A 27,166-nucleotide genomic window follows, 5' to 3' on the forward strand; every position below is an offset into this window, starting at 1 on the left:
CTTCTAGCAATATGGGGTGGTTGTAATAAAACCCCATGTCATTCCAAGCATGTGTGTCAATTTTTACCTCTCTATCTACATTATTCTGCGGTTTATTAAGTTTTCAAATTTATACTGACTTTTTGATCACCCGGTATATATATATATATATATATATATATATAAAGGGTGATTAAGCTCCCTCTGCCGCTATCGTGTTATGCAAACTGCAACGTTATATCTGTCCATAACCACATGAGAGTTTCATATTCTCTCGCTCGCTGTGTGCAAACTATTAGTTGTACACAAAAAAGAGCCGGAGCTGTCTGCAGAAAGTGTAGTTTAGTTATATTTGTATTCGGATACATTTTCGCTGGAGGCCACGGTTTCCAGTTATTCAAGAAATACGTATAAAATAGACCTTCAAACGCACCTTCGCCCCTGTTCTCTTCCCTCACCAGTTAAGATTTCTTGTTTGTTGTGCTTGGCACTCCCTCCTACCACGCAACTTTTTTTTTTTTGCAAAAAAAAAAACTGTCCAATGTAAGATGCGATACGTTTTTCACATAGTCGTTTGAAAATGAAAGCAGCGCGAGATTAGCCGAGCGGTCTCAGGCGCTGCAGTCATGGACTGTGCGGCGGGTCCCGGTGGAAGTTCGAGTCCTCGCTCGCCATAGGTGTTTGTGTGTGTGTGTGTGTGTGTGTGTGTGTGTGTGTGTGTGTGTGTGTGTGTGTCGTTAGGATAATTTAGGTGAAGTAGTGTGTAAGCTTAGGGTCTGATGACCTTAGCAGTTAAGTCCCATAAGATTTCACACTCTTTTAAACTTTTTTTTTAAATGACGTCACAGCCGACGCTACGGAACTTTCAGTGCGCGAGTCCTGCGCGCACTTGCCCTCTTTTTCTTCTCTCTTCTCGTGTCCTGCCATAGTCAACCTACAATTCGCACACCCTCCTGGTTGGGGGCAAAGCGCATCGGCGGTGGGCGTAGTCCTCGTGTTGTCACCCCCTGAGGAGATTGCGCGGCTGCTGGAATGTGGCGAGGCGAAGGCGCGCTTCCGGCAGCAAGGAATCTGGGCCAAACTTCACACGCCGGGGAGCAGCAGCGCCACAGGGTGCAGTTTTTGCTGGCGGAGTGCCGTTCTGGGCCCATCGACAGCACGGGACCTCCGCAGCAGACAGCGGCAGCGGCAGCGGCCGGAGCGCAGCCGGCAAAAACCCTGCCCCGGGGCTGCTCCTGCTGCATCCACGGCCAGCAGACCGGCGCGCAACAGACTCCACTGGCACTGAAGCCGCCTCCGTCCGTGGTGGTTCCTAAAGCCGTCGGCACACGGACCGTGCATCCGAGCGTTGAGCGTGGAATAGCGTGTAATAGCACGCTCGGGAGTGTAGTGTCGGCAGACTTGCCAACACTACGCACACTAATTGAAAGAGGCGGCCACGATGCACGCGCTAACTCACGAAGGATGGCGTGAGGTCTGAAACAGGATACGTAATGAATGCTATAAAGAAAAGTACGTAGCTGCTATAATACTTAACTTTAATCCATCCTGTATACAGCATTCTTGATGATACATCTGGAGATTGTGGCGATACAAGTGAGACTCTTTAGATACAAGCAATGTTACAAATGGCGCCTTGCTAGGTCGTAGCCATGGACTTAGCTGAAGGCTATTCTAACTGTCTCTCGGCAAATGAGAGAAAGGCTTCGTCAGTGTAGTCGCTAGCAAAGTCGTCGTACAACTGGGGCGAGTGCTCGTACGTCTCTCGAGACCTGCCGTGTGGTGGCGCTCGGTCTGCGATCACTGCCAGTGGCGACACGCGGGTCCGACATGTACTAATGGACCGCGGCCGATTTAAAGCTACCACCTAGCAAGTGTGGTGTCTGGCGGTGACACCACAGGGAGTTTTTCCGAACGTGCAGAGCAACATCTGGCATGCCAGATATTCTGATCGTGCGTCTGAGTGATGACCAATGAGATGGCACAACGCCACCTACGTCACACGCACGCCGTCTCCCTTCAGTACAGAGTTGTGAGGCGCCATATGGGCATTCAATTCAAGCATAAACGTATATATGCCGTTTCTGGGCACCAGCAAATTGAGAATCACTGGAAAACCCGTTGTTAACTGTGTGATTCGTTCCAATAAAATAATGACAAACATCATATTCGTGGCAAAAGAAGTATTGTAATTTGTGTATTATGGGAGTAGGCTATTTGAAGGCAGCAACGCACTGGAGATCCACCCAAAACGCATTGTTCCTGGTACAACTTCCTATAATTAAATTTCAGTTAGTAACATATCTACGATTAAGGTTTTCAGCATCGGTTAACATAAAATAATTGGAAGACGCTCCATTGTTGTTCGTGTAGCGTAATGAGTAGCGTCGGTGTTCCGTGCCGAGGTGTTAATTGGGGGCGGCGGTTCGCGTCTCGACGCTTCCGTATATTTTTTCTTAACATTCGCGTTTTAATTGGGTTCTGATACTTTATTATTAGTTTAATATAAGTATATATTATAATATTTGATGTTATGTAAACCATTTTTTGAGGGGTGACTTTGTTCGATTGGCTTAATCTACAGGGCAGCTTGCGCTACTTGTATAAAGGTATTTTGCTCCTTTTTCTTTTACGCTTCGTAATGCACATGTTGCAAAGATTCTGCAACTGGGGGGTAGGAACAGTCCTCATGTAAGACTGACCTTGGGGTTTTACTAAAATGTGGGAATGATGAAATAACCAAGAACCAAATTAGTACCGCACTGTTTGTAATGGAACTTTTATAAGCCTGTGTCATTTATCGGACATGGTACTTTCCTTTTCGTGGACGATGCAGGAAATGTGCGTTTTAATAGAGCTAACGTGGGAATTTTACGCGCGCCCGTTAAGTAAACAGTGTGATTTACGAACTGGAAACACCCCACAACTGCCGCTAGAGTGCGTCGCGATACCGCATACCACGCTGGGGCCCACGTACCGTATGCGCTAGTCGCACCGTTCCTGAGCGTTCAGCAGCACGTTGAACTTGGCACGCTCAACTTGAACGTTCGGCAGCAAGATCCGTGTGCCGACGGATTAAAGCCGTCGGCACATGGACTGTGCACCCGAGCGTTGAGCGTGCCGAGTTTCTGACGTCATAGCGTGGAACAGCACGCTCGGGAGTCCTTCCGAACGTGCAGAGCAATATCTGGCATGTCAGATATTCTGAGCGTGCGTCTGAGCGTTGACCAATGGCACAACGCCACCTACGTCACAAGCACGGCGTCTCCCTTCAGTACAGAATTGTGAGGCGCCATATTGGCATTCATTTCAAGCCTATATGTATATATGCCGCTTCGGAGCACCAGCAAATTGAGAATCACTGGAAAACCCGTTGTTAACTGTGTTTTTTCTCCGTAACATTCCCGTTTTTATTAGGTTCTACAGCGGAGTGTGCGCTGATATGAAACTTCCTGGCAGATTAAAAGTGTGTGCCGGACCGAGACTCGAACTCGGGACCTTTGCCTTTCGCGGGCAAGTGCTCTACCAACTGAGCTACCCGTGCACGACTCACGCCCCGTCCTCACAGCTTTACTTCTGCCAGTACCTCGTCTCCTACTTTCTAAACTTCACAGAAGCTCGCCTGCGAACCTTGCAGAACTAGCACTCCCGGAAGAAAGGATATGGCGGAGACATGGTTTAGCCACAGCCTGGGCGATGTTTCTAGAATGAAAAGGCAGGAGACGAGGTACTGGCGGAATTAAAGCTGTGAGGACGGGGCGTGAGTCGTGCACGGGTAGCTCAGTTGGTGCCGGCACGGTAGCTCAGCGTGTTCGGTCAGAGAGCTGGTTGGCCTCTGTAATAAAAAAACTGAGTGAAACGATCAACAACCGAACTTAACCGGATGTCATGTGACGTCCGCAACGAAGAAACACAACGCTCAACTACGAACAAAATGGAGAAGGGGGAAAAAAAAATTATCCATTGCAAGTTTTAAAAAACAAAGAACGAAAAAAAAAAAAGTTGGTAGAGCACTTGCCCGCGAAAGGCAAAGGTCCCGAGTTCGAGTCTCGGTCCGGCACACAGTTTTAATCTGCCAGGAAGTTTCATATACTGTAATATTTGATGTTTTTTTGAGGTGTGTCTTTGTTCGATTGGCTTAATCTACAGGACAGCTTGCGCTACTTGTATAAAGATATTTTGCTCCTTTTTCTTTTACGCTTCGTAATTCACATGTTGCAAAGATTCTGCTACTGCATAGGAACAGTGATCAAGTAAGACTGACCTTGGGGTTTTACTAAAATGTGGGAATGATGAAATTAATGTTTCTTATGTGCAGAAGTATCCCAAATTAGTACCGCACTGTTTGTAATGGAACTTTTATAACCCTGTGCCCTTATTGATTGGACATGGTACTTTCCTTTTCGTGGACGATGGAGGAAATGTGCGTTTTAATTTAAAAAAATGGTCCAAATGGCTCTGAGCACTATGCGACTTAATATCTGAGGTCATCAGTCCCCTACACCTTAAAACTACTTAAACCTAACTAACCTAAGGAAATCACACACATCCATGCCTGAGGCAGGATTCGAATCTGCGACCGTAGTAGTCGCGCGGTTCCAGACTGAAGCGCCTAGAACCGCTCGGCTACCGCGGCCGGCGCGTTTTAATAGAGCTAGCGTGGGAATTTTACGCGCGACCGTTGAGTAAACAGTGTGATTTACGAACTAGAAACATCCCTCAACTGCCGCGTTGCGATCGCGTATGCCACTTTGGGGCCCACGTACTGTATGCACAAGTCGCATCGTTCCTGAGCGTTCAGCAGCACGCTCAACGTTAACGTTCGGCAGCACGGTCAGTATGCCGACGGCTTAAGCGCCGGCGAGCCCTTCCACAACTTCATGTCAGCGCGAGGGCAAAACGGCGCAAAGCCAACAAACACTGACGTAAATTGCTAAAATTTCCTGGGCTGTTACGTCGCTGTCTTCCGGGATCTGCTACATGACGCATCGCTACGGTGGGGGAGGGAGGATCACTTGTGGGCTTACTGGTGGTCCGGAGGACACGGAGGCTCACCGACCACGTTGACGGCCCTCACACTGTCAGTAATATTGTCAAGCCGTCAATATATTGGCCGTCTCAAGGCGCGTACTAGAAATATTGACGAGCAATATTCATGTCCCTCAAAATATTTTCAGTGTTGTCAGTGCATACCGAACAACATGTGAGATCAAGCACCGATGGTTTCACAAGACATTCAGGTGTTGACGAGCTTTCATGAACCACACACACGGCCTTGGATCCACTGTTCATGTTTTCAGTTCGCCTTTCTGCTTATCATGTATCAGGTTTAGTTTTTCAAGCAGTCTTTTAAAACGAAACAATTGTTCAAATGGCTCTGAGCACTATGGGACTTAACTTCTGAGGTCATCAGCCCCCTAGAACTTAGAACTACTTAAACCTAACTAACCTAAGGACATCACACACATCCAAGCCCGAGGCAGGATTCGAACCTGCGACCGTAGCGGTCGCGCGATTCCAGACTGAAGCGCCTAGAACCGCTCGGCAAACAATTGTAATAGGCGTTCCAAGATACGCATTGTACGAGGGTGAGTCAAATGAAAACCTTATTTTTGTAATAACAAATCGAAATTTCGCGCTGTTATCCTGTAAGTTGGTAAGCGTGCTACAGACAGCGTGTAGAATGGCCTGTAGGTGGCAGCATAGTGCAGATGCACACATACCGTCGCAGTATCAGTATAAAGATGGCCGCCCCACTTGCGACTTGCACCAGGGAAGAACAGCGTTATGTTATTCGGTTTTTGCGTAGTGAAGGTGTGAAACCTATTGAAATTCGTCGACGAATGAAGGTTCAGTACGGTGATGCATGTTTGTCACATCAGCAAGTCTACGAATGGAGTACGAAGTTTGCAAATGGTGCACTTCAGTGGAAGATGCTCCTCGTCCAGGTCAGGCACAACGAGTTGTGACTCCACAGAACATTGCAGCAGTTGAAGTCATATTGCGGGAAAACCGCCGAGTGACACTGAATGACATTGCAACATGTTTACAGATTAGTCAGGGGTCAGCACACCACATTGTGCATGATATGCTCCAATTTCACAAAGTGTCTGCTAGATGCGTGCCACGGCAGCTGACTCCTAAAATGAGACAACGACGTGTTGATGCTTGTGATGAACTTCTTCGGCGCTTTGAACGAGAAGGTGATGGCTTCCTTGCAAGAATCGTTACTGGGGACGAAACCTGGGTTCACTTCCACCAACCGGAAACGAAGAGAGCGAGCAAGGAATGGCGCCATTCCTCATCACCAAAACCAAAGAAGTTACGAACAGAACCATCAGCAGGTAAGTTAGGCTGACTCTCTTTTGGGACGAAAAAGGCGTCATTTTGGAGCATTACATGCCTAGAGGGACCACTGTCATCAGTGCATCATACACAGATCTCCTAAAAATCATCTGCAGCCTGCAATCAAATCAAAGCGATGTGGATTGCTGTCAGCAGGTGTCCTTTTGCAACATGACAATGCAAGGCCCCACACTGCCCGTACAACAGTTGCAACAATCCCAGACCTGCATTTTGAGTGTCTTCCTCATCCACCATACTCACCAGACCTTGCCTCAAGTGATTTCCATATGTTTGGACCACTCAAAGACGCAATGGGAGGAAAGAAGTTCCGTTCTGATGAAGAGGAACGCCATGCGGTGCATGAGTAGTTGCGCGGACTACCAAAAGAATTTTTTTCTGAAGTAATTTATGCACTTTGTAAGCGCTGGAGGACTTGCATTGAGCGTGGGGGAGATTATGTTGAAAAATGATACAGCTTTGTACCATTTCTGCAAAATAAAGAATATTTAAAAAAATATTTGTTTTCTTTTGATTCACCCTCGTATATAACATGTAAGTTTGTAAGCTTCCACGTCTGGTGTCACTTAAAATAATTTAGGTCACTGGGCTGCGTCTTTGTAAAGTACTAAAGCAGCTAAATTACTTATGTTTCGGTCGACTTAACTTCGATCCTCTTCAGGTCTGTTCACTGCTGTATACTGCCGAATGTCATCCTTTATAAACTGTCATTTTCGGTTATCTGGTGGCTACACCAGTCGTCGTGTCGGAGATGTCACCGGACAAGTAGAAGAGATTATTGTGCAAGGGGTGGCTGTCCGTGCGAATGGATACAACAGTGACCTACAGCGAGCTATGAGGTACCGAAGATACTCTTCCTGTTCTCGCACATCTTACAGGGTGTTTCAAAAATGACCGGTATATTTGAAACGGCAATAAAAACTAAACGAGCAGCGATAGAAATACACCGTTTGTTGCAATATGCTTGGGACAACAGTACATTTTCAGGCAGACAAACTTTCGAAATTACAGTAGTTACAATTTTCAACAACAGATGGCGCTGCAAGTGATGTGAAAGATACAGAAGACAACGCAGTCTGTGGGTGCGCCATTCTGTAAGTCGTCTTTCTGCTGTAAGCGTGTGCTGTTCACAGCGTGCAAGTGTGCTGTAGACAACATGGTTTATTCCTTAGAACAGAGGATTTTTCTGGTGTTGGAATTCCACCGCCTAGAACACAGTGTTGTTGCAACAAAATGGCTCTGAGCACTATGGGACTCAACTGCTGAGGTCATTAGTCCCCTAGAACTTAGAACTAGTTAAACCTAACCAACCCAAGGACATCACAAACATCCATGCCCGAGGCAGGACTCGAACCTGCGACCGTAGCGGTCTTGCGGTTCCAGACTGCAGCGCCTTTAACCGCACGGCCACTTCGGCCGGCTGTTGCAACAAGACGAAGTTTTCAACGGAGGTTTAATGTAACCAAAGGACCGAAAAGCGATACAATAAAGGATCTGTTTGAAAAATTTCAACGGACTGGGAACGTGACGGATGAACGTGCTGGAAAGGTAGGGCGACCGCGTACGGCAACCACAGAGGGCAACGCGCAGCTAGTGCAGCAGGTGATCCAACAGCGGCCTCGGGTTTCCGTTCGCCGTGTTGCAGCTGCGGTCCAAATGACGCCAACGTCCACGTATCGTCTCATGCGCCAGAGTTTACACCTCTATCCATACAAAATTCAAACGCGGCAACCCCTCAGCGCCGCTACCATTGCTGCACGAGAGACATTCGCTAACGATATAGTGCACAGGATTGATGACGGCGATATGCATGTGGGCAGCATTTGGTTTACTGACGAAGCTTATTTTTACCTGGACGGCTTCGTCAATAAACAGAACTGGCGCATATGGGGAAAAGCCCCATGTTGCAGTCCCATCGTCCCTGCATCCTCAAAAAGTACTGGTCTGGGCCGCCATTTCTTCCAAAGGAATCATTGGCCCATTTTTCAGATCCGAAACGATTACTGCATCACGCTATCTGGACATTCTTCGTGAATTTGAGGCGGTACAAACTGCCTTAGACGACACTGTGAACACCTCGTGGTTTATGCAAGATGGTGCCCGGCCACATCGCACGGCCGACGTCTTTAATTTCCTGAATGAATATTTCGATGATCGTGTGATTGCTTTGGGCTATCCGAAACATACAGGAGGCGGCGTGGATTGGCCTCCCTATTCGCCAGACATGAACCCCTGTGACTTCGTTCTGTGGGGACACTTGAAAGACCAGGCGTACCGCCAGAATCCACAAACAATTGAACAGCTGAAGCAGTACATCTCATCTGCATGTGAAGCCTTTCCGCCAGACACGTTGTCAAAGGTTTCGAGTAATTTCATTCAGAGACTACGCCATATTATTGCTACGCATGGTGGATATGTGGAAAATATCGTACTATACAGTTTCCCAGACCGCAGCGCCATCTGTTGTTGAAAATTGTAACTACTGTAATTTCGAAAGTTTGTCTGCCTGAAAATGTACTGTTGTCCCAAGCATATTGCAACAAACGGTGTATTTCTATCGCTGCTCGTTTAGTTTGTATTGCCGTTTCAAATATACCGGTCATTTTTGAAACACCCTGTATGAGAGAGGCGTCAGCGACTGTGTAGGCAAGATTCTGCGTTTTGCAGGAATGAGAGCTATGTTTCAGAGTGCTCGCAAGATCTGAAATTTGTTGAGGTCCACTAAGGATCCCATGAAAGCACTCCACACTGCAGGTGTCTACGAACTTCGGTGTGAATCGGGCGAAGTTTATGTTGGTGAACCCGGGAGACTCATTAGTACTCGCGTTTCGGAGCATGAAGATGACGTACGACTGGTGCAGAACTAGTCACCTGTGCCACAACACCATCAGGAACGTAGTCATCTCATGAATTTTCAACAACCTCGCTTGTTTGCTCGGCAGCCGTGGATGCAGCAACGTAAAACAAATGGTTCAAATCGCTCTGAGCACTATGAGACTTGACATCTGAGGTCATCGGTCCCCTAGAACTTAGAACTACTTAAACCTAACTAACCTAAGGACATCACACACATCCATGCCCGAGGCAGGATTCGAACCTGCAACCGTAGCGATCGCGCGATTCCAGACTGTAGCGCCTAGAACCGTTCGGCCACCACGGCCGGCAACGTAAAACAAGATAGGCTATTGAAATAATCAAACGCACTAACAGCACGAACAGGTAAGATGGCTGCAAGTTACCTATGGTGATTCTAGCACGGCGGATCGCCCGTGTTCGCCAGGCAACAGCACCACTTGACCATGGTTTTACAGCACTGCGAGAGAACTGCCGTGCACCCTTAACGCCTCGCTGCAGGAAAACACTACCCCTGGGTACAAGCTGCAGATTTGCTATTGCCTTCCAGTCACCAATTTGTGCCAGCCCAATGCCAGGGGCACGCCCACCAGGATTAGCTTCGTGCGCAGGCCCGAAATAGTAGGTTTTTAATACTTCTGGGACACTTGTAACGCTGTAGAACTAGACTTTGTACTTTGTAGAGTAGACTAATAGATTTGCGTTTACCTTGTCCATAGCAATAGTAATAGCCAGTGACTGAAGTATAAATCTGCAATTGTTGTTGTATTAATTATAAGTCCCACTAATTAGTTTAGGTAGTGTGTTATTTTATATAATTACTGTTGTATTGTATAAATAAAGTTTTTTTTAAAAAAAAAATCACCAAACAGAGACTACCCACCATTCACTTACCAGCGTGGCACAGGCAACAACCAACCGATACGCTACGTTCTACAAATCACCTACTAGAGTTGCCTTCCAATCAGCCACTAGGGTACCATAGGGCGTTGGTATCCACCAGACAACCGAAAATGACAGTATATAAAGGAAGACATTCACCAGTAGAAAGCAGTGAACCGCCCTGAAGATTACGATAGCGAATCGGTCGAAAAATCGATAATTTAGTTGTTTTAGTAGCTTACAATGGCGCGGACAGTACCAAAAATTATTCTGTGCGATTGTATATACCACTTTAGGATGGTTAAAGGAGGATTCTCTACGACACTGCTTGCTTTATTAATTTGAAAATACAGTATAGGTTGGTGAATTACGTAGCAGTTTGGAAAAACGCTCACACTTCGAAAAATATCTGCGATGACTAGTAAGAGGTCCGTGAAATGCATATCAATTCGCCAAATTATCGCAAAGTACAACAAAAATGTTTTACGTTAATTTCCTGAGCATATCCTTGCCAGGGAGATATAATTGTTTCACAGGTTTCCATAGAATTTTACTAATTGTTTGTGTTGATATTACAGAACTAAACTTTTCTGTCGCCAGAAATCACAGTTATCCTAAATTCTCTTCGACAGCGATTGTGTCTCCCACTAACACTTTCCACCCTAAGAGAAAATTTCTTCAACCTATTCCTGATAAGTAGCAATTTCCGTACACTATGACCTGTAGAATAACTTAAAAGTACTCAAAAGATTATCATGCTGATATTTTGTTCAAGATCTTACTAGAATGATCATGCTACTCAAAATTATAAACGTGTATAAAATCCAACTGCCACTTCATACATTTGTTGAGACGTCTTATACACGTTAAATGAAATATTCCCACTCTAAAATAATTCAGGAATTGCCTTAAGCTAACGAAATTTTGGTAAAGGCATTGTATTTATCTCGATGAAGCATGGTTTTGTCTTCTCGTTGAAGTGTGGAATGATCTGTTGCGCTCTGGTGGTCATAATATTAAACAAAACTGATGTCACACGGAAGCTGGGAACTTACACTACCGTTGCAAATGGTTCAAATGGCTCTGAGCACTATGGGACTTAACTTCTAAGGTCATCAGTCCCCTAGAACTTAGAACTACTTAAACCTAACTAACCTATGGACATCACACACATCCATGCCCGAGGCAGGATTCGAACCTGCGACCGTAGCGGCCACGCGGTTCCAGACTGTAGCGCCTTTAACCGCTTGGCCACACTGGCCGGCACTACCGTTACAGTTCGGAGCAATGCAGAAAAGTGATGTAGTTGACAGATGAAAATTTAAAACTGAATCCACATGATCGTGCGGTCAAGGTTAACGTAATTTTATCTTGTCTCGGCATTAATAACTTGGTCCATGGTTCTGATTTCAGTCAGTAAATTAACACGTGATCAGTGTATCCTTTTTTGTAACAGCTATCGGACCAGTTCCTCTTTTTCGTTGTTTTCTGTTGCATACAAGCTATAGCTAATATAACTACAGCACGCGCTTTCTTTTGGGTGTTCATCAGCTTAACCTTGTAAAACCGCTTTGTTAGCTGACACTTTTGTCGGTGTTATTGATGGAGTGAGGTCGCTTCAGTATACTGAAGGTTTGCCAAACTAGTATTATCAAAATATTGAACGTGTGCAGGACCCATTCAACTGCTCGCGCGCTGCGTAGGATTCACCTCCTACTACAGGTGCGATTCTATCATGAGGCCACGATCATAGGGGAAATAGTATACAGGTATATTGAACATGTTACCCAGCAAGAAAGTTTACACCTGTAGTGTTTACTTTGAGTTCTACCTCAAAATAAAACTCACATCGAAGAATTTAATAAAAAGATACCATAGTGAATCCTGGGAAAAGATGCATTGCTAATGTTGAAAATAACATTCATGGAAGACAGAATATAGCGTTTAAACTTACGAAGTATTTGAATGAAATGGAGAAAGATACTGAAAACATTAATACTATAAAAGAAAATCAATGGATACATCATTACAGAAATTTATGTTACGATGACGATAACGAAGAAAGTTATTCTATAAAACTGATAATAACTCGGAAAATCAAATAGATATAAAATAATTAAAAGCAGCCGTAAATGTAACGCAAAATAGAAAATCTACTGGCCTAGAAGGCATTAGCGTTGAATCAATCAAATATGGCAGAACCATTTTAGAATTTTACTTCTTCCATTTTTTCTAATAATTGTTCGGTACATGAAGAATGGAACACAGCTAAAGTTATTTCTATTTTTAAAATAGAGAATAGGAAAATCAAAGACATTGATAAGGAGGTTAATAAATACCAAGCCATCTGCGGAAGAATTGGTAAAAACTTTGGGAAGAAAAGTAAATTCTATGAAATTATGGCTGTACCTACTCTTGTATATGGTTCCGAATCCTGGACAGTAACAAAAAAAGAAAAGAGTAAGAGCCCGCATCTCGTGGTCGTGCGGTAGCGTTCTCGCTTCCCACGCCCGGGTTCCCGGGTTCCCGGGTTCGATTCCCGGTGGGGCCAGGGATTTTCTCTGCCTCGTGATGGCTGGGTGTTGTGTGCTGTCCTTAGGTTAGTTAGGTTTAAGTAGTTCTAAGTTCTAAGGGACTTATGACCACAGCAGTTGAGTCCCATAGTGCTCAGAGCCATTTTTTTGAAGAGAGTAAGAGATGGATGGATGGATGACAGGGACCGGAACAGATGAGTACAACACCTAATCCTCGGAAGATGATGATGATGATGAAACGCCGCTTACGCAATTTGTTCAATGTGAGTACCAGAGACGTCGATGAGCTGCTGAACAGCGCCAGATTTGCACCTGGTGGCCAAAATTGGAGTTAATTTTTTTTTCAGCGCATCTTGGTCCGCATTAACACATTAGAGTATCAGTTTCGCTGCCAAACGATAATTGCAGCGCACACTGGACGTTCGCAAGTAACTGCAGTTTAATTACACCTTTCCGGCATAATCTGAAAAGAAAAGACCAAAGCTGCATCAGTAATGAAACACACACACAGTAAAAAAAGGCACTCAAATCGGGGGCAAAAGTGTCTGGATACAAGGCAGTGATTATAGGACCCGGAGATAACACTCGCTCAGCCAAGAAAAACTACACGTATAGGTTATTATAGAACACTTACGAAAGGAAGAAATAAAACACGTAATTGCGGGCGAGCGAGAGGTATACGATCAAATGATGGTAAATGACAACCAGCGAGGAAAATTTCCTTATACAGGGTGTTACAAAAAGATACGGCCAAACTTTCAGGAAACATTCCTCACACACAAAGAAAGAAAATATGTTATGTGGACATGAGTCCGGAAACGCTTACTTTCGATGTTAGAGCTCATTTTATTACTTCTCTTCAAATCACATTAATCATGGAATGGAAACACACAGCAACAGAACGTACCAGCGTGACTTCAAACACTTTCTTACAGGAAATGTTCAAAATGTCCTCCGTTAGCGAGGATACATGCATCCACCCTCCGTCGCATGGAATCCCTGATGCGCTGATGCAGCCCTGGAGAATGGCGTATTGTATCACAGCCGTCCACAATACGAGCACGAAGAGTCTCTACATTTGGTACCGGGGTTGCGTAGACAAGAGCTTTCAAATGCTCCCATAAATGAAAGTCAAGAGGGTTGAGGTCAGGAGAGCGTGGAGGCCATGGAATTGGTCCGCCTCTACCGATCCATCGGTCACTGAATCTGTTGTTGAGACGCGTACGAACACTTCGACTGAAATGTGCAGGAGCTCCATCGTGCATGAACCACATGTTGTGTCGTACTTGTAAAGGCACATGTTCTAGCAGCACAGGTAGAGTATCCCGTATGAAATGATGATAACGTGCTCCATCGAGCGTAGGTGGAAGAACATACTGACGAAACTAAAATGAGCTCTAACATGGAAACTAAGCGTTTCCGGACACATGTCCACATAACATATTTTCTTTATTTGTGTGTGAGGAATGTTTCCTGAAAGTTTGGCCGTACTTTTTTTGAACACCCTGTATATACTGCAAGACGTCATAACAGCAATAACAAAAATAATGCACTCTGGTGACCGTTCTACCTCTCACTTCTACCTTTCACAGAGAATTGCAACTCTAATTATTTATACAGAATGACAATTATTGAACTATATGAAAAAATGTGAACCTGTTACTACGGCGTGCACACACTTTATTAAACATGTAAACGTCACGTCGGAGTTAGGTTATGACATGTTGTATATGTCTGCCGTCATTGACGATGATGTGGTGCAGATGAATAGCGAAATTCTGCATGACCCGCTGAAGTGTCGGAACATCGATGCTGTCGATGACCTCCTGAATGGTTTTCAGCTCAGCGATGGTTTTGTGGTTATTGCTGTACATCGTGTCTTTGATATAGCCCCACAGAAAGGAGTCGCATGTGTTCAGATCCGGAGAATATGGCGACCTATCGAAGTCCATGACAGACCCAGAATGCGGTCCCCAAAGTGCTCTTCCGGGACATCAGACCTACATCGATGGGGTCGATCTCCGCCTTGCGTGAACCACGTCTTGTCGAAATCAGGGTCACTTTGAACAATGGGGATGAAATCATCTTCCAAAACCTTCACGTGCCATCAAGGAATATCGCACGGAAGAGGATGTAGATGAAGATGAAATGGGAGATAAGATACTGCGTGAAGAGTTTGACAGAGCACTGAAAGACCTGAGTCGAAACAAGGCCCCGGGAGTAGACAACATTCCATTAGAACTACTGATGGCCTTGGGAGAGCCAGTCATGACAAAACTCTACCATCTGGTGAGCAAGATGTATGAGACAGGCGAAATACCCTCAGACTTCAAGAAGAATATAATAATTCCAATCCCAAAGAAAGCAGGTGTTGACAGATGTGAAAATTCCCGAACTATCAGTTTAATAAGTCACAGCTGCAAAATACTAACGCGAATTCTTTACAGACGAATGGAAAAACTGGTAGAAGCGGACCTCGGGGAAGATCAGTTTGGATTCCGTAGAAATGTTGGAACACGTGAGGCAATACTAACCTTACGACTTATCTTAGAAGAAAGATTAAGAAAAGGCAAACCTACGTTTCTAGCATTTGTAGACTTAGAGAAAGCTTTTGACAACGTTAACTGGAATACTCTCTTTCAAATTCTGAAGGTGGCAGGGGTAAAATACAGGGAGCGAAAGGCTATTTACAATTTGTACAGAAACCAGATGGCAGTTATAAGAGTCGAGGGGCATGAAAGGGAAGCAGTGGTTGGGAAAGGAGTGAGACAGGGTTGTAGCCTCTCCCCGATGTTATTCAATCTGTATATTGAGCAAGCAGTAAAGGAAACAAAAGAAAAATTCGGAGTAGGTATTAAAATTCATGGAGAAGAAGTAAAAACTTTGAGGTTCGCCGATGACATTGTAATTCTGTCAGACACAGCAAAGTACTTGGAAGAGCAGTTGAACGGAATGGACAGTGTCTTGAAAGGAGGATATAAGATGAACATCAACAAAAGCAAAACGAGGATAATGGAATGTAGTCTAATTAAATCGGGTGACGCTGAGGGGATTAGATTAGGAAGTGAGACACTTAAAGTAGTAAAGGAGTTTTGCTATTTAGGGAGTAAAATAACTGATGATGGTCGAAGTAGAGAGGATATAAAATGTAGACTGGCAATGGCAAGGAAATCGTTTCTGAAGAAGAGAAATTTGTTAACATCGAGTATAGATTTAAGTGTCAGGAAGTCGTTTCTGAAAGTATTTGTATGGAGTGTAGCCATGTATGGAAGTGAAACATGGACGATAACCAGTTTGGACAAGAAGAGAATAGAAGCTTTCGAAATGTGGTGCTACAGAAGAATGCTGAAGATAAGGTGGGTAGATCACGTAACTAATGAGGAGGTATTGAATAGGATTGGGGAGAAGAGAAGTTTGTGGCACAACTTGACTAGAAGAAGGGATCGGTTGGTAGGACATGTTTTGAGGCATCAAGGGATCACAAATTTAGCATTGGAGGGCAGCATGGAGGGTAAAAATCGTAGAGGGAGACCAAGAGATCAATACACTAAGCAGATTCAGAAGGATGTAGGTTGCAGTAGGTACTGGGAGATGAAGAAGCTTGCACAGGATAGAGTAGCATGGAGAGCTGCATCAAACCAGTCTCAGGACTGAAGACTACAACAACAACATATTTCGCGACTGGACTTTGCACACCACACAGTCGAATGCTATAGACAGTTCGGAAAAAAAAACCTTGAGCCACTATCCGTGCAGGACTTTGTGTACGGTACATACCGGTATGTATCAGAGTTTTTCTGGACGCTGTTACGAAATTCCTTTGCCGAGGCACCTAGTGGACAATGATTCAGTTACTCGAGCTCACATCCTCCCGACCCAGAGCAGCTGACGACTGCAGGAATCCTTCCCTGCCGCCACAGTGTCGGCTGTCGGCACCGCAGCACACCCACCGGCCGCTGACCAGATGCGCAGCGGACGGCTGTCCGCCTTTGTTTACGTTGTGTTCCCGTTATCGCGCGGCGTTCCTCCCTGGGCACGGCGGGCGCACGCCGCCGCACTTAATCCGTGCGTCCGATAGCGATCCAGGCCGGGAATTCTTCCTACGTTTCCATCTTTGGCCACTGCTGCTAGATTTCTCCTCCAGCGCCGGCCCGTGGCCGATGGAGCATAACGTATTGGCCGCGTGCATTTCCTACTTCGCATTTACATGTTACCTCGCCCCGCGCGGACAAACCAATCGGATCTCACACGCAGATAGCGGCGAGAAGGGTCCGCGTGTGTGCAAGCGGGAGAAAAGGCCACTTCACTGCTCCGTGCCCGGTCCCCCCACGATAATAAGTCGATAACTTCTTTTTCCATTAAAACGGAACCAGGCCAGCGAGCAATGGTCGAAGGGAGGCGCCTCGGCTTAGCTTTCCCGCTGCGGAGAAAGTCCCTCCACTCGTGGCAAGAAAAGCTCCCAATTCCCGATACTATCTGCCGGATAGGTTCCCAGTTGACGGAAATAGTTTCCGCACAGGTGCCCGTAACGGACATATAACTCGACCAGGCACTTGCACAGGAATCACACGGCTCTGTCTCACATTTAGAACAGATGAAGTAGTGAGATGCATGAAAGGCATGCCAACAAGCGTACATAATGCGAAAGGTCTTTCTACACAAAAAAGTTGCCGGCAACAACGATAACAATTATTTAAATAACAATAAATTTTTAATATAACACGTATTTGAATCGTACTGGAGAGTAAAAATAATTTCTCTTAACCCCATATTGACTCCTAATCCCAAACAGATCGTTCTGAAAATTTGTGAGTGTAAATTTTTAATGTCTGTGAAAATAATTGTAAGATTTAACACGAAAAACGTGCCTCACCTGCAACAGATTATAGTGAAGACGTGAACTCAAAATTGTTAAGGCTTTTGTCGCCACTTGTTGACGAACTGCCTATTGGCTTCTGTCTCGGGTTATTCGGCCGACGTTCCTCTGATGATTTTACTGACGTTTCGCCAGCACGAGTGGCTGGAATTGTCATAGCTTCACCCTCCATTGCCGGTGGTGAACTGGAGCCGAGCTCGCGGCCGCAGACTATATGTAAAAAAAGCACTCCGTCTTCAGGCCACAAGTGGCCCATCGGGACCATCCGACCGCCGTGTCATCCTCAGTTGAGGATGCGGATAGGAGGGGCGTGTGGTCAGCACACCGCTCTCCCGGTCGTTACGATGGTTTTCTTTGACTGGAGCCGCTACTATTCGGTCGAGTAGCTCCTCAATGGGCATCACGAGGCTGAGTGCACCCCGAAAAATGGCAACAGCGCATGGCGGCTGGATGGTCACCCATCCAACTGCCGGCCACGCCCGACAGCGCTTAACTTCGGTGATCTCACGGGAACCGGTGTATGCACTGCGGCAAGGCCGTTGCTCCAGACTATATGTACCTGGTGCGCCAACGTCCGAGGACTTCTCCGCGGTCATTTCTAGTTCGGTTCTCCTCTTGCTACCTGCGACGGTCGTTCGCTGCAGTACGGAAAGCCTTTCCTCTTTCTTGTTGAAGCTGTTCGCGTGTTTTTGTATTTCTACAGCTTCTCTGAACAAGCGCGTGTGATAGTGCTTCTCTACAGCCAGAACTTCCGTGTCGGCGAATTTTATTACGTGGTCGGTCTCACTCACATGTTCACGGTTGAATAAATCGTAGAATAATTATTACCAAATGAACACCAATTTATTTTTTTGGGTATCTGGCCTCGTTATTTTGAAACACCAAAATCAGTTATATAAACTGGAGAGTTCCTAGCGAATACAGCGTGTGATTCTTGACGGAGAGAAATCTTCGGTCGTACAAGTGACTTTGGGCGTTTCCCATGGGAGGCTTTTAGGACCACTGCTTTCCACAATATGTATATACTGAGGTGACAATCATAGGATACCATTTAATATCGAGTCGGACTTCCTTTTGCCCAGAGTAGCGCAGCAACGCGATTTGGCATGGACTCAACAAGTCGTTGTAAGTCGCCTGCAGAAATATTGAGCCATAATGTTTGTATAACCGTCCACAGCTGCGAAAGCAAGGCTGGAGCAGGATTTTGTGCACCAACTGACCTCTCGATTGTGCCCCATCTATATTCTACGGGATTCTTCTCGGGCGATCTGGGTGGGCAAAACATTTGCGCGAATTGTCCTGAATGTTCTTCTAACAAGTCACGGACAATTGTGGCCCGATGACATGGCGCATTGTCATCCACAAAAATTCCGTCGTTGTTTGGGAACATGAAGTCCATGAATGGTTCCAAATGGTCTCCAAGTAGCCGAACATAACCACTGCCAGTCAGTGATCGGTTCAGTTTGACCAGAGGACACAAAATGGAAACCGCCTTTAGACTTACAAATGACAAGTACAACAAAAAAATGCATCTCAAGATACACAAAACTGTGCTGTAACAATGCAGTCATAAAAGTCATGGTATCTTTATGGGGCTGCAACTCTCATTTGAAACATATAGAGAGACTTAAATACCTTCAACATTTCGCGGCCCTGTCAGCAACTGTGTAAATATTAATTTTAATAATTAACAGCCTCAGTTGCACCGTTTACCTAGAATTTACCTAGGTTTGAGTCGGGATAACCCAACCTTCTTCAGAATAACAGTAACTACCGTTTGTCCATAGTGAACATCGTCAAGCTAAAACTACATATCCATAAATTGTCGTCAGACTATAAAACGTATCTGGATTTTTGGGACAAGACGTGAATGTTCTGCACAGGTTAACATATACGGCCTTTTCCTCAGCTATACCTTTTATTTCACTTTACTAGTAAATTCAAGGTCAGGAGTTAAGTTCACGTCTTGTCCCAACAGGTAACTTTCATACAGTTTATGCGCAGGCGCAAGGTATTGTGTCCGCGTAGGCGGGCCTCATGACGCTACGGCCAGTTCCAGTACAGCACTCGTGACTGCCGCAACGCGGTCGCGAAGTGCGGCCGAGGCAGTGCCAGATAAGTATTTACAGTCTGACGATAATTTATGGACTTGTAGTTTTAGTTTCACGATGTCCACTATGGACAAGCGGTAGTTACTGTTATTCTGAAGAAGGTTGGGTTATCTCGACTGAAACCTAGGTAAATTATAGGCAAACGGTGCAACTGACGCTGTTAATTATTAAAATTAAAATTAATATAGAGAGACTTCTACGAAATCCAGAAAAGATATCAGCAAAGTCTTAAGTTCAGATTATACTGTAGAAAGAGCATACAGACAAAGAACATACTCGTATAAAAAAATTTGAAAGTATACCAACATTTACTCGGATGTGATAAAGCGCAGGCATGTTAAAAGAATGGAACCAACCAGATTAACTAGAGAAATTGGGGAATTGTACGGAAGTGGCATTAAAGCTAAAACTGAAGCAGTAAAATGGATCGCAGTTTTGAAAGGAGAACCGAAAGAAGCAGGAAAAACACAACTCGATCTACCAGACAGAGAAAAGTGTAGGTAGAAAAAAACCATGAAATCTACATCTACATCTACATCTATACTCCGCGAGCCACCTTACGGTGTGTGGCGGAGGGTACTTATTGTACCACTATCTGATCCCCCCCTTCCCTGTTCCATTCACGAATTGTGCGTGGGAAGAATGAATGCTTGTAAGTCTCCGTATTTGCTCTAATTTCTCGGATCTTTTCGTTGTGATCATTACGCGAGATATATGTGGGCGGTAGTAATATGTTGCCCATCTCTTCCCGGAATGTGCTCTCTCGTAATTTCGATAATAAACCTCTCCGTATTGCGTAACGCCTTTCTTGAAGTGTCCGCCACTGGAGCTTGTTCAGCATCTCCGTAACGCTCTCGCGCTGACTAAATGTCCCCATGACGAATCGCGCTGCTTTTCGCTGGATCATGTCTATCTCTTCTATTAATCCAACCTGGTAAGGGTCCCATACTGATGAGCAATACTCAAGAATCGGACGAACAAGCGTTTTGTAAACTACTTCTTTCGTCGATGAGTCACATTTTCTTAGAATTCTTCCTATGAATCTCAACCTGGCGCCTGCTTTTACCACTATTTGTTTTATGTGATCATTCCACTTCAGATCGCTCCGGATAGTAACTCCTAAGTATTTTACGGTCGTTACCGCTTCCAATGATTTACCACCTATGGCATAATCGTACTGGAATGGATTTCTGCCCCTATGTATGCGCATTATATTACATTTATCTACGTTTAGGGAAAGCTGCCAGCTGTCGCACCATTCATTAATCCTCTGCAGGTCTTCCTGGAGTACGTACGAGTCTTCTGATGTTGCTACTTTCTTGTAGACAACCGTGTCATCTGCAAATAGCCTCACGGAGCTACCGATGTTGTCAACTAAGTCATTTATGTATATTGTAGACAATAAAGGTCCTATCACGCTTCCTTGCGGTACTCCCGAAATTACCTCTACATCTGCAGATTTTGAACCGTTAAGAATGACATGTTGTGTTCTTTCTTCTAGGAAATCCTGAATCCAATCACAAACCTGGTCCGATATTCCGTAAGCTCGTATTTTTTTCACTAAACGTAAGTGCGGAACCGTATCAAATGCCTTCCTGAAGTCCAGGAATACGGCATCAATCTGCTCGCCAGTGTCTACGGCACTGTGAATTTCTTGGACAAATAGGGCGAGCTGAGTTTCACATGATCTCTGTTTGCGGAATCCATGTTGGTTATGATGAAGGAGATTTGTATTATCTAAGAACGTCATAATACGAGAACATAAAACATGTTCCATTATTCTACAACAGATTGACGTAAGCGAAATAGGCCTATAATTATTCGCATCTGATTTATGACCCTTCTTGAAAATGGGAACGACCTGCGCTTTCTTCCAGTCGCTGGAACTACTTGGTCCGACGAGCGGAAAAGACGTCATTGTGAGAGAAAGAAGCTAATAAGGCCACAAGAAAGACAAAACAAAACTCTAAAATGCCTTTTATTGTACATCACGTAGTGCAGTAGCTGCAAAGACAGTCGAAACGTCCGTTTTGTAGCTGAGTTTAGTGTTTCAAGCTAATGCGGCACTCGAGAGCACCATAAGACGTAGAACATCTGCAGTTCACAGCCTGCATTTTGTTTATAGACCAGCTTACCATCCACTGCTTCGCTCACATAGATTGTATTGTCTGCGCAGTTTGGTTTGGTTTTCCTTTAATAGACTTTTTATGTTGTTCAGAAACTGCGACATCTTCTAAACTTTTCACGCTAATTAAGGCCATAGAAGTGGATAGTTCCTGTGAAATATTATGGGTGGAGGTTACACTCAACAACCGAGCTCCTTTTACCGATCTCCCGACTCAGCAGCATTAGTTGCAGAACAACTGAGAGAAAATTTGGAATACATTGCACATAAATTTTCTCAGCATATTATAGTCTTAGGTGGAGATTTCAATTTACCAGATATAGACTGGGACACTCAGATGTTTAGGACGGGTGGTAGGGACAGAGCATCGAGTGACATTATACTGAGTGCACTATCCGAAAATTACCTCGAGCAATTACACAGAGAACCGACTCGTGGAGATAACATCTTGGACCTACTGATAACAAACAGACCCGAACTTTTCGACTCTGTATGTGCAGAACATGGAATCAGTGATCATAAGGCCGTTGCAGCATCCCTGAATATGGAAGTTAATAGGAATATAAAAAAAGGGAGGAAGGTTTATCTGTTTAGCAAGAGTAAAAGAAGGCAGATTTCAGTCTACCTAACAGATCAAAACGAAAATTTCTGTTCCGACACTTGTGTTTATGGAAAAACGTTCAAGGCAATCGTAACATGCGTTTTAGACAGGCACGTGCCGAGTAAAACTGTGAGGGACGGGAAAAACCCACAGTGGTTCAACAACAAAGTTAGAAAGCTACTGCGAAAGCAAAGAGAGCTTCACTCCAAGTTTAAACGCAGCCAAAACCTCTCAGACAAACAGAACCTAAACGATGTCAAAGTTAGCGTAAGGAGGGCTATGCGTGAAGCGTTCAGTGAATTCGAAAGTAAAATTCTATGTACAGACTTAACAGAAAATCCTAGGAAGTTCTGGTCTTACGTTAAATCAGTAAGTGGCTCGAAACAGCATATCCAGACACTCCGGGATGATGATAGCACTGAAACAGAGGATGACACGCGTAAAGCTGAAATACTAAACACCTTTTTCCAAAGCTGTTTCACAGAGGAAGACCGCACTGCAGTTCCTTCTCTAAATCCTCGCACAAACGAAAAAATGGCTGACATCGAAATAAGTGTCCAAGGAATAGAAAAGCAACTGGAATCACTCAACAGAGGAAAGTCCACTGGACCTGACGGTATACCAATTCGTTTCTACACAGAGTACGCGAAAGAACTTGCCCCCCTTCTGACAGCCGTGTACCGCAAGTTTCTAGAGGAACGGAAGGTTCCAAATGATTGGAAAAGAGCACAGGTAGTCCCAGTCTTCAAGAAGGGTCGTCGAGCAGATGCGCAAAACTATAGACCTATATCTCTGACGTCGATCTGTTGTAGAATTTTAGAACATGTTTTTTGCTCGAGTATCATGTCGTTTTTGGAAACCCAGAATCTACTCTGTAGGAATCAACATGGATTCCGGAAACAGCGATCGTGTGAGACCCAACTCGTTTTATTTGTTCATGAGACCCAGAAAATATTAGATACAGGCTCCCAGGTAGATGCTGTTTTCCTTGACTTCCGGAAGGCGTTCGATACAGTTCCGCACTGTCGCCTGATAAACAAAGTAAGAGCCTACGGAATATCAGACCAGCTGTGTGGTTGGATTGAAGAGTTTTTAGCAAACAGAACACAGCATGTTGTTATCAATGGAGAGACGTCTACAGACGTTAAAGTAACCTCTGGCGTGCCACAGGGGAGTGTTATGGGACCATTGCTTTTCACAATATATATAAATGACCTAGTAGATAGTGTCGGAAGTTCCATGCGGCTTTTCGCGGATGATGCTGTAGTATACAGAGAAGTTGCAGCATTAGAAAATTGTAGCGAAGTGCAGGAAGATCTGCAGCGGATAAGCACTTGGTGCAGGGAGTGGCAACTGACCCTTAACATAGACAAATGTAATGTATTGCGAATACATAGAAAGAAGGATCCTTTATTGTATGATTATATGATAGCGGAACAAACACTGGTAGCAGTTACTTCTGTAAAATATCTGGGAGTATTCGTGCGGAACGATTTGAAGTGGAATGATCATACACTCCTGGAAATTGAAATAAGAACACCGTGAATTCATTGTCCCAGGAAGGGGAAACTTTATTGACACATTCCTGGGGTCAGATACATCACATGATCACACTGACAGAACCACAGGAACATACACACAGGCAACACAGCATGCACAATGTCGGCACTAGTACAGTGTATATCCACCTTTCGCAGCAATGCAGGCTGCTATTCTCCCATGGAGACGATCGTAGAGATGCTGGATGTAGTCCTGTGGAACGGCTTGCCATGCCATTTCCACCTGGCGCCTCAGTTGGACCAGCGTTCGTGCTGGACGTGCAGACCGCGTGAGACGACGCTTCATCCAGTCCCAAACATGCTCAATGGGGACAGATCCGGAGATCTTGCTGGCCAGGGTAGTTGACTTACACCTTCTAGAGCACGTTGGGTGGCACGGGATACATGCGGACGTGCATTGTCCTGTTGGAACAGCAAGTTCCCTTGCCGGTCTACGAATGGTAGAACGATGGGTTCGATGACGGTTTGGATGTACCGTGCACTATTCAGTGTCCCCTCGACGATCACCAGTGGTGTACGGCCAGTGTAGGAGATCGCTCCCCACACCATGATGCCGGGTGTTGGCCCTGTGTGCCTCGGTCGTATGCAGTCCTGATTGTGGCGCTCACCTGCACGGCGCCAAACACGCATACGACCATCATTGGCACCAAGGCAGAAGCGACTCTCATCGCTGAAGACGACACGTCTCCATTCGTCCCTCCATTCACGCCTGTCGCGACACCACTGGAGGCGGGCTGCACGATGTTGGGGCGTGAGCGGAAGACGGCCTAACGGTGTGCGGGACCGTAGCCCAGCTTCATGGAGACGGTTGCGAATGGTCCTCGCCGATACCCCAGGAGCAACAGTGTCCCTAATTTGCTGGGAAGTGGCGGTGCGGTCCCCTACGGCACTGCATAGGATCCTACAGTCTTGGCGTGCATCCGTGCGTCGCTGCGGTCCGGTCCCAGGTCGACGGGCACGTGCACCTTCCGCCGACCACTGGCGACAACATCGATGTACTGTGGAGACCTCACGCCCCACGTGTTGAGCAATTCGGCGGTACGTCCACCCGGCCTCCCGCATGCCCACTATACGCCCTCGCTCAAAGTCCGTCAACTGCACATACGGTTCACGTCCACGCTGTCGCGGCATGCTACCAGTGTTAAAGACTGCGATGGAGCTCCGTATGCCACGGCAAACTGGCTGACACTGACGGCGGCGGTGCTCAAATGCTGCGCAGCTAGCGCCATTCGACGGCCAACACCGCGGTTCCTGGTGTGTCCGCTGTGCCGTGCGTGTGATCATTGCTTGTACAGCCCTCTCGCAGTGTCCGGAGCAAGTATGGTGGGTCTGACACACCGGTGTCAATGTGTTCTTTTTTCCATTTCCAGGAGTGTATAAAATTAATTGTTGGTAAGGCGGGTACCAGGTTGAGATTCATTGGGAGAGTCCTTAGAAAATGTAGTCCATCAACAAAGGAGGTGGCTTACAAAACACTCGTTCGACTTATACTTGAGTATTGCTCATCAGTGTGGGATCCGTTCCAGGTCGGGTTGACAGAGGAGATAGAGAAGATCCAAAGAAGAGCGGCGCGTTTCGTCACAGGGTTATTTGGTACACGTGACAATGTTTAGCACACTCAAGTGGCAGACTCTGCAAGAGAGGCGCTCTGCATCGCCGTGTAGCTTGCTGTCCAGGTTTTGAGAGGGTGAGTTTCTGGATGAGGTATCGAATATATTGCTTCCCCCTACTTATACCTCCCGAGGAGATAACGAATGTAAAATTAGAGAGATTCGAGCGCGCACGTAGGCTTTCAGACAGTCGTTCTTCCCGCGAACCATATGCGACTGGAACAGAAAAGGGAGGTAATGACAGTGGCACGTAAAGTGCCCTCCGCCACACACCGTTGGGTGGCTTGCGGAGTATAAATGTAGATGTAGATGCATTCTTCTCGAAATGAATTTCTGCCCGAAAAGCGACCCTGGTACCTGGAGTTAGAGGACTTTGCTAATTCTGCCTTTTGAGTTCTTGCGGCGATTTTTCCACAGAAACTTTCATCCTCTAACATACATTTCTTTAGAAGTCAAATGACAATGTTAGTATATTTTTCAAAATGTTTTAATATAACTAAATAATTTCACAAAGATTTTCATCACCTGTTTCACTCCCCCGGAGGTCGAATTACCAACAAACACTGAAACAAGTACTTTTTTCATTGTAACCGAAATGTCAAATCAAATTTTCAAAGATTTACCTTTAAAAATACTTTCTTAGTAAATATCAGCCATTATTTTGCCCCTTCAGTGGCTGAGTTTCCACGAATGCTGCAGCACGCATTTTTTATTTCTGACAGAAAGAAAAAAACAACTCGGTGTTTTCCCCTGTAGGTCTCAGCTTCAAGTGCCCGCTGCCATTCACCATCGAGGGTGTACGCGCTGCCTCAGTTAAGTTACTTTTGCACAAATTGATCCCGACCGTTTCCTGAATGAATCTCAGTGGGCTGACGCATGAGACAAGATTTTTGCCTCGACAAACATAAGAATTCGTTTGGCAACTACTGAATTGTCAAAATCTGGATAGTTAATGTGGGTTCGGTGTCTGGCATAAGACTGTCACACAGGAAGGAAGGTTAGAGCTAAACGTCCGATCCAAGTCGAAGTCATTAGCGAAAGAGCACCATGTCGGAGAGCTTCAAGGATTGGGAAGGAGATCCGCCATGCCCCTTCAAAGGAACCATCTAGGCACTTGCCTGGAGAGCATTAGGGAAATCGCTTAAAACCCAAGCTTGGATGGTCGGCGGACGCGGATCTCAACCGTCGTCCTCCCGAATGAGAGTCCACCGTGCTAACGATTCCGACACCTCGTTCGTTACGTCGCACTGCACGCATGGGCTGACCAGTATAACAGCACGCGCTTTCAGACTGAATTTTATTGACCAGGGTTTCCAGCAATGATTGAGCAACGTATCACTATGCGTTGTTCACACAACAGCTCCATGTCGATGTTTTTGTTATTGTTTTTGTTGTTCCAGTCTTCAGTCTGAATACTGATTTGTTGCAACTCTCCCTGCTAGTCTATCTGAGCCGTGGGCGGCTCGCGCTCATGCCGTTTATTGCTCGTCATCTTGTTTTGGTGATTTACTGGCGTCACTAGGTTGCTGGTTGCTTGCCCGTCAGTGGCAGCAGCAGCAGCGCTTATCGATAAGTGCACTGTCGTACTAACTCTGGAGCGAGCGCTAGTGTTTCGTGGTCGTCGTTTGTCTTGAGTTCAGTTGGGAGCTCAGTCCGGACGCAGCACCAGTGAA

The 27,166-nt window shown here is 45.5% G+C and overlaps 1 protein-coding gene and 1 pseudogene across 6 annotated transcripts in view; one reads left to right on the forward strand and one right to left on the reverse strand.

Moving 5' to 3' along the window:
- Window positions 1-27,166, forward strand: part of LOC126203301 (myelin regulatory factor) — a 345,177-nt gene that overhangs the window by 72,412 nt on the left and 245,599 nt on the right. The window lies entirely within an intron of this gene.
- LOC126204767 (5S ribosomal RNA) lies at window positions 17,915-18,031 on the reverse strand (annotated as a pseudogene).

The sequence above is a fragment of the Schistocerca nitens genome, chromosome 9 (assembly GCF_023898315.1).
Source record: "Schistocerca nitens isolate TAMUIC-IGC-003100 chromosome 9, iqSchNite1.1, whole genome shotgun sequence".
NCBI lineage: Eukaryota > Metazoa > Arthropoda > Insecta > Orthoptera > Acrididae > Schistocerca > Schistocerca nitens.